Source organism: Sus scrofa, chromosome 1 (assembly GCF_000003025.6).
Source record: "Sus scrofa isolate TJ Tabasco breed Duroc chromosome 1, Sscrofa11.1, whole genome shotgun sequence".
NCBI classification, from domain to species: domain Eukaryota; kingdom Metazoa; phylum Chordata; class Mammalia; order Artiodactyla; family Suidae; genus Sus; species Sus scrofa.
Genome location: NC_010443.5, coordinates 216,521,411 through 216,530,865, shown reverse-complemented (window position 1 = coordinate 216,530,865; position 9,455 = coordinate 216,521,411). Strand labels below are relative to the sequence as shown.

Sequence of the window (9,455 nt, the reverse complement as noted above, 5' to 3'; positions counted from 1 at the left end):
ATGACCATCATTAACAAGTCAACAAATAACACATGCTAGAGAGGGTGTAGAGAAAAAGTTACCCTCCTCCACTGTTGGTGGGAATGTAAATTGGTACAATCATTATGGAAAACAGTATGGAGGTACCTCAGGAAACTAAATATAGAACTACCATATGATCCATCAATTCCAATGCTGGGCATATATCCAGACAAAACTTTTATCGAAAAATACACGCAGCCCCATGTTCATAGCATCACTATTCACAATAGCCAAGACATAGAAACAATGTAAATGTCCATCAACAGATGAATGGATTAAGAAGATGTGGTACATGTATACAATGGAATATTAGTCAGCCATAAAAAAGACAAACTAATGCCATTTGCAGCATCGTGGATGGATCTAGAGGCTCTCATACTAAGTGAAGTAAGCCAAAAAGAAAAAGACAAATACCATATGATATCACTTATTTGTGGAATCTAAAATATGGAATAGATGATCTTATCTAAAAATAACAAATAAGCAAAAAACAGAAACAGATCATGGCCAAGAAGAGCAGACTTGGGATTCCCCAGGGGAAAAGTGAGGGAGTGGGATGGATGGGCACTGTGGGGGTTTGGAAGATGCAAACAGTTATATTTGGAATGGATAGGAAATGGGATCCTACTGTGCAGCAAGGGAAATGTGCGTGATTGGGTCACTTTGTTGTACAACAGAACTTGAAGAAACATTGTAAATCAACTATACTTTAATAATAATAAAATAAAATAAATTTTTTAAAAATAATAGTAATAATAAAATCCTCACAATCATCCTATGAGCTAAATACTATTATTACCCCCATTTTGCATATGTGGAACAGAAAGCAATTTACCCAAAGTCACAGAGCTATTAAGTGCCAAGGCTGTGATAGGCACCTGTCTTTCTGTCTCAGGAGTCCATACTTCTAATCTCTATACCTGATTATCTCATGTAGTGATTTAATTCACAAAATATATTGTCTCCTCACCACCCTCCTCCAACATTATAGTCACTTCAGTAACTGAATGCCACGTTCAATAAAGCTGCATTCTCTAACAACCCCCTTCCCGAGGTCCGCTGGAGAAGCTGGCTATTTGCCCGTGAAGCCTGTTCACTCTCCACCTGAAGGGGTTTAGTAGAAATTAACACTCTGTCTGTGCTACTGGGGGGAGTAAGGTGAGTTTTCTTGTTAATTTAGCATGAAGAGTCTGTTAAATTGAGGGTTTCCCTCCCCCTCTCTCTGCAGCCACCAGGTGAGAAAGTCTCTTGGGTATCAGTTTCACATGATCTGCCTCAAATCAAGACAGGTCATGTGCTACCAAAGAAGGCAGAAACTTCTTGCCTCCACTTTACTGCTAAGTGCAGATTTCACCTATAGGAAGAGTTTAAGGGAAATGAGCAGGGATTATAAAAACTTTGCTAGTTGGTGACATAGATAAATCGTATCAGCTTTCATTTTCTCAGCCTGGAAGTGCAACTAAGGTGATTAAAGCCAAGAAAGAAAACTCTTAAGCTATCATCATAACCATTCTGTTCCTTGAATGAGACAACATAAAACCTTGGAATCGCAGAGCTGGAATTTTAAGTTCAACATCATCCCCCACACTTTATAGATGAGAAAACTGAGACCAATAGGGGACTCCTGGTATGCTCGTGATAACACAACTAATTTATGACTTTTAAAATATATATTTCCTTTTAGGATTATTTTCTTTAAAAAGAGAGAGCGAGAGAAGAATAGAGATTAATTAGTCTATCTGGTCTTCTAGAAATGGCTCATGACATAAGGCTCATGACATAGTCAGCCTTACACAGCCTTACATAGAGGAAACTGCAATTACTATTCCCAATCCCAAAGTGGGTCATTCTAGACCGTAGGACTTACATATTGGCATAAAAATGGAGAAGTGCCTGATCTTTGGTTTCTTAGCTACCGCGCCTCTCACTATCCATTGCTGGCTGCTCCTCTGCATCTTTTGGGCCCTTTTGCCTTCGGCAGGATGCAAATGCTCCCTCAAAGACCTCTTTTTTGATTCTAGGTATGCCACCAGGGGTACCTGCCTCTGCTCTTGGGGCCAAAGTGCTCAGGCCAGATCCCCATCCAAGCTTCTCCACCAGAGGTCTCATTCTCTTTGGAGTACTATGCAAAATTGCAACCAGATCCCCAGCTCTTATAGAACCTACTGCTAATTTCTTCCTCCAATTCCCTATCCATGCCAGTCTCATGCATTCTTCCTTCTCTTAGGGTCAGGCCACTTCCTTTCTCCTTCTGCTTCCCCTACAAAACTCCAGTTCTTACCATCCCAGGGACTTTCTAAAGCAAGAATTACAATGGATTCTTGAGACTAGGAATCTCTGACCTCCTAGAATAGAAAATAAGATCCCTGTCATCCTGAACCAATTATTTGTGTACTTGTATGTTTAGTGTCTGACTCTTTCTCCAGATTATCAATATCATGAATTGAGGTTTAGGATTAGGTTAAGGTTAGAGGAAGATTTAGGATCCTTCTGTCTTGTTTGCTTTTTCATCCTCTGTGCCAGATCAAGGCCTGATGAATAATGGTCATTCAGTATATATTTTCAGAGGGAAGAAAGGGAGGGAGGAGGGAAAGGAGGGAGAAGAGAAGGGATGGAGAGAAGGAGTAGCTGATTTCAGCAGCCCATTGAAATAACAAAAGTCTGATTTAAAGTAGTCTCAGAGGAGATGGAAGGGGGTGGGAGTGAAGTTGAAAACTACTGAAAATAAATAATTTACAGGATTTGATAACAAATTTGGAAGACAACAGTTGAGGATGATCCTAAGAGTTTTAAATTGACTTGCCTAAATGTGCCGTGGGACTATGAGAGAAAGTTTGGGCTGGTTTTGATGGTAGAGTGGAAGTTATTGGAGGGCTTGTGAACAGTGAGTCTAGTTTGGAAACGAAGATAACTAGGAAGGATGTTCAGCAGGCAGATATATCTGTGGATCTGTATTAAGTACATGTGATCAGGAAAAACAAAATCAAATTGTGAGTTGGGCAAAGTTATCTTTAGAAATTCCCTTCTCTTTTAGGACCCATTTCAGGCCCCTAGGTCCCTAATTTTTTGCCTGTCTTTTTTCATCTACATCTGCTTTTAACAGAAGACCTGATAATATCAGAACATCTCAGTTTAAAAGATAAACCATTGGTGAAATACAATGAGTTGGCCCTCTCAACTTGTAGTAGAATGCTGGTTTGCAGCACAGCCTCAAACCAAAGGAATGGTAACCACACCACTAATAAGAGCCAGTGATTATGTGGCTCCTGGTATATGCAGGGCCCTTAGAAAACACTTCATGCTCTCAGCAACACCATGAGGTAGGGATCATTTTAGAGATGAAAAAGCTGAGATATCAAGGGGCTAACTGACTTGTCCAGGGTCACACAGCCTATTAGTAATGAAGCAGGAAATATACCCCATGTCATGGCTCTGGAGTCCATTCTCATAACCACTACCCTGGGAGTGGAAATATAAAGGCGAAGCTCTTTTTTGTGGCACCTCGGAGGTCTTTGGCCACTTCAGGATGAAGCTGAACATCTCTTTCCCAGCCAACGGCTGCCAGAAACTCATTGAAGTGGACAACGAACAAGATCTTCGTACCTTTTATGAGAAATGTATGGTCATATAAGTTGCTGCTGACGCTCTGGGGGAAGAATGGAAGAGTTATGTGGTCTGAATCAGTGGTGGGAACAACAAATAAGGTTTCCCATGAAGCAGAGTGTCTTGACCCATGATTGAGTCTGCCTGCTACTGAGTAAGTGGATTCCTGTTACAGACCAAGGAGGACTGGGGAAAGAAAGTGCAAATCTGTTTGGGGATGCACTGTGGATGCCAGTCTGAGTGTTCTCCATTTGGTCACCATAAAAAAGAGGGGAGAAGGGAGTTCCTGTCATGGCTCAGTGGTTAACAAACCCGACTAGTACCCATGAGGACATGGATTCAATCCCTGCCCTTGCTCAATGGGTTAAGGATCTGGTGTTGCTGTGGCTGTGGTGTAGGCCGGCAGCTGTAGCTCCAATTCAACCTCTAACCAGGGAACCTCCATATGCTGTGGGTGTGGCCCTAACAGGACAAAAATAAATAAGTAAAATTAAATAAAATTAAAAGGGGAGAAGGATATTCCTGGACTCACCGATATTACTATACCTTGTCACCTGGGGCCTAAAAGAGTTAGCAGAATCCACAAACTTTTCAGTCTCTCTAAGGAAGATAATGTCTGTCAGTATGTAGTGAGAAAGTCCCTAAACAAAGAAGGTAAGAAACCTAGGACCAAAGCATCCAAGATTCAGGATCTTATTACTCCACATGTTCTGCAACACAAACGTCGGCGTATTGCTCTGATGAAAAAATATGCTAAGAAAAACAAGGAAGAGGCTGCAGAATACGCTAAACTTTTGGCCAAGAGAATGAAGGAGGCCAAAGAAAAATGTCAGGAACAGATTGCCAAGAGCCAGAGGCTCTCCTCTCTGAGAGCTTCTACCTCTATGTTTGAGTCCAGTCAAAAATGAGATATTCTAAGTGTAACAAATAAATGACATCAAATCTTAAAAAAGAAAGAAAGAAAGGAAGAAAGAAAGGTATATAAGGGTGGAAATTTAATAAGAGTTGAAATGTGCAGTAGATTTTGTGGGGAGACCCTAGCAAAATTCAGATCCCATTGTGCCAGTCACTCAGTTTCATCCTACAAGCTGATGACCCTGATGACATGGGCTCTACCAAGAACTAACCTTCAACAATATCTTTTGGTTTCATTTTCCTCATAGTTAGAATAAGGAGAAATGACTCATGTAAGAGGTTTTTCCTTATAGCATCATTTCTAACAGCAAACAGCTGGAAACAACCTAAGTTCTATTTATGGGAGACTGACTAAAAAAATGATTGTAACCCATAAAATGGAATATAATGCAACCATCAAAAGGAGTAAAGTGATCTCAATATGCTGTTATAGAATGATTTCTAGGATATATTGTTAGAGAACTAGGTATATAGTATGCTACATTTTAAAATAAGTGTGATAGGGATATATATTTATATAGTCCTTTATGCCTGTATGTGCATACAACCTATAGAATCAGTTGCTTTGAGAGAACTGGATGAATGGGGAACAAAGACATGAGGAGCAAGGCTGTACTAGTTAGGATACCAGCAGGAGTATACGGCACACTGAAAAGGATAATAGAAGGGACTTGAATGATTTAAAAAGTCATGGACAGGGATAAGGCAGCCAGCAAAGGATGGTGATGAGCCCAGCCTTGGACTAGCTACCGAGGGGAGTCATCACCACGCCTGGGCCTTAAGAGACAAAGGGGGTAAGTGGTTACCTGAACCAGAGAGAGAGAGCTGTAGGTGTAAAAGCCATGGAACAGAAGCCACAGCCTTACATAGAGGAATCCACAGCCCAGCAGGGAAGGAGCTCAGGTTTAAATAAAGACCTGGACTGCAATCTTCCTGTCCTTTAGTTTCTTACCAGTGCTGCCCCCTGGGCAAACCCTACCAGAAGCACGAGGGCAGAGCACATTGTCAGTGCAGCCTTAGAGGTGAGCCTCTGGCAGCCCAGGCAGGTGGACAGTGGATGGATCTGGAGGGCAGAGAATCTCCACCAAGGAAACTGCATGTGTGGTCTTTTCCTTTGTATACATAAACCGTGTGAATATATAACTTATGTGAAAAGTAATCAATTTTGCACACACAAAAAATAAATTTAAAATAATAAAATAAGGGATTAGAGTAGATGGTTTCTAAGTCTCTCCCCTTCTCTGGACTTTACCTATTTCTTTGATGTGAGACCTTTCATGTAATCACAATCCATGGCTCCACCTAGTGTCAAAGCGATGCTTCACTTAGTTCTGAGTGCAGTCTCATTCTAGAGGGATTTGGGGACAGACTTCCTCTCTGCCCCAAATCTCTGGTGTGTATAATTTCATTGTGAATTACACCTGCTTGGCAAATGATCTTATCCCCTAAAAGTAGAAAGTAATTATTTTGAGATACAGAACATTTGTTGTTTTTTCTTTTAAAGAGATAGTGAACATTTACTTAAATTCAACTTTGAACTGAATAGTTAAGATTTTTTTCCCCAACTTTCAAACTGTTCAATACACTTAGAGGTAAACAGCATGTGATCTAAGACAGTAAATCTTCCAAAAGCCCACTTTTGAGCTTATCGCTCCCCTGCTCATATGACCTTAATGCAGCAATTCTCAACCTTGGCTACACACACACACACACATACATACATAATTCCCGGATAGTTTAAGGAAGCTCCTACTGGAGATTCTAATTTAATTGGTCTGAGGTGGTACGCAGGCACAGATTTTTTTTTTCCCCAAGATCACTGAGTGTAATGGGCATCCAGGACTGGGAATTCCTGATTTAATGATTCATTGCTGCCTACTAGGTATATTTTCCTTGGGATGTGCTCCTTTCCCTTTAGACAAACTAGGTTACCTGTAAGACAATTTTCCACTCTCTGTGCCTTACTCATACTACACCCTCTACACTGCTAATGCCTTGAATGTTTTCCACTGCTGCCTCCCTCCAGCTCCACTGCCATAGTTCTGCCTCTCATTCCTGATACTGCATAGGGCTACCTCTTCCAAGCTTTCTCCTGCCTCTCATTTCCAAACAGATATTTGTTCCTCCTCTTTTGAATCTCTGAAGATGTTTTAAAATAACTTTTATGATATTTTTCTCACTAGAAAATTAATACAATTATAGACTATTTATCAAATTGACAACAATCAGAGTGTGATACAGTAGTCCCCTCTTACACATGGGTTTGCTTTCCATGCTTTCAGTGACCTGAAATCAGTTGTAGTCTGACAATACTAAATGCAAAATTCCAAAAATAATCTATTGCTACATTTTGAAGAATGCAACTTCTGAGCAGTGTGATAAAATCTCACAACATTCCACCTGGAATGTGAATCATCCCTTTGTTCATCATATCAATCTTTCCTCACTTAGTAACCCTGTAGGTTTTCAGAACGACTGCTGTGATGTCATAGAGCCTGCGATCAAGTCTCCCTCTTTTACTAATAACAGTCCCAAAGCAGAAGAGCACTAATGCTGGCAATTCACATATGCCGAGGAGAAGTTATAAAGTCCTTCCTTTAAGTGCAAAGGTGAAAATTCTTGACTTAATAAGGAAAGAAAAAAAAATCTTTGGTAAGAACATATCCATGAAATTGTGAAGAAGGAAAAAACAAGGTGTACCAGCTTTGCCATCACACCTCAGACTCCAAAATTTATGGCTACAGTGAGTGGTAAGTACTTAGTTTAGATGGAAAAGTTATCGAATTTGTACAATAAGGTATCTTAAGAGAGAGAGAAAAAAAAAACCACAGTAACATAACTTTTATTACACTATATTGTTATAACTGCTCTACCTTATTATCAATCTCTTACCGCACCTAATTTTTAAATTAATCATAGGTATATATGTATAGAAAAAAAAAAGGACTATGTAGGGTTTGTAGTACCCATAGTTTTAAGCATCCACTGGGACTCTTGGAACATATTATCCCCTATACATAAGGGAGACTACTGTATTTCTGTGAGGAAAACTAGCACTCACTTTATGATGAGAGTATAAATTGGTATAACGGCTTTAGGAACAATCTGTGATATGTGTCAAAATGCATCCTGTTTGACCCAGTGATTCTACTACTGAGAACTTATCCTATGCACATAATCACACCTGTGGGCAAAAAGCCTGTAAAGGAATATTCATTGCAGTATTGTTCATAATAGCAAAAGATGGGAAATGACTGGAATGTCTCATTAATGAAGGACTGATTAAGTTATGGTACCACTATACAATGGAATGCTGAGCAGCAATACAATGTTATAGAATTATTTCATTGTATTTTTATAAAAGAATACATATTTGTTAATCTATGCTTGCAAATGCAGTGAATATCTTTGGAAGGATGCATAAGCAACTGTTAACAATGACTGATTCTAGGAAAGCAAACTACGGGTGAGGGTCTGGGGTGGCAAAATAACAAAGTAACAGAAGATTGGAGTTCCCACTATGGCACAGTGAATTAATGATCTAGCTTGTCCCTATGGAGGAGCTGGTTTGATCCCTGGCCAGTGGGTAAAGATCCAGTGATGCTGCACCTGAGGCATAGGTCCCAGCTCCAGCTCATATTTGACCCTGGCCTAGGAATTTACATATGCCATAGGTGGACCAAAAAAAGAAAACATGATAATAACAGAAGATAAATTTGTAACTCCCTGTGTATTCGAAAATACTGAAACACACCTATAGATAATTCATGTGTCAAAGAAAAACAATAGTGGAAATTTTAAAATAGTAAAAACTGATATAATGAAAATACTACCTACCATGTCCTGTAAAATACAGTTAAAGTGGCTCTGTAAGGGAAATTTATGCCTTTAAATGTTCATTTTAGGAGTTCCCTTTGTGGCTCAGTGGGTTAAGAACCTGACTACTATCTGAGGATTCAGGTTTGATCCCTGGCCTTGCTCAGTGGTTTAAGGATCTGGCATTGCCATGAGCTGTGGTCACAGATGTGGCTTGAATCTGGTGTTGCTGTGGCTGTGGTGTAGGCCAGTGGCCATAGCTCCGATTCAACCCCTAGCCTGGGAACCTCCTTACACCATGGGTGTAGCCCTAAAAGGGCAATAAATAAATAAATAAATCCTCATTTTAGACAAGAGGAAAGGTTGGAAACTAGTGACATTTTTTTCAACTTAAGAAATTTTTAAAAGAACAAAATAAAAAAAACAAGTAGAAGGAAGTTTGTAAGATAAAATCAGAAGTTAATGGAAATGTGAAGGATGGGATTAAGATGGCAGAATAGAAGGACTGGAGCTCAACTTCTCTCCTAAAAGCAACAAAATGCACAACAAAATACTGAGCAATCTTCAACCAAATGGATAGGTAACTTTCAAAAAGATATCCTACTCCAGAAGACAAAGAGGAGGCCACATCAAGAGGTAGGAAGGGAAATTATGTGATATAAGCAACCCCATACCTCCCAGGTGGGAACCCCCACAGACTGGAAACTAACTAGTTCACAGAGACTCACCTACAGGAGTGAGAGTTCTGAGTCCCACATCAAACTCTCACATGTGGGGATCTGGTACTGGATGAAAGAGCCCCCAGAGCATCTGGCACTGAAGGCCAGTGGGGCTTGTATGCAGGAGCTCTACGGGACTGGGGGAAATGGAGACCCCATTCTTAAAAGGCACACATAGACTTTCACGTGCACTGGGTCCCAGGGCAAAGCAAAGTCTCCATAGGAATTTGGGTCAAACCTGACTGTGGTTCTTGGAGGACCTCCTGGGAAAACAGAGGTGAATGTGGCTTGTTTTTAGGGAAGGACATTGGAGGCAAAGCTCTTGGGAATATTCATCAGTGTGCCTTTCTCTGGAGGTGGCCATTTTGGGAAAATCTGGCC

General features: G+C 40.3%; 1 pseudogene; it reads left to right on the top strand.

The window, feature by feature from the left end:
• On the top strand, positions 483–8,489 carry LOC100152856 (annotated as a pseudogene).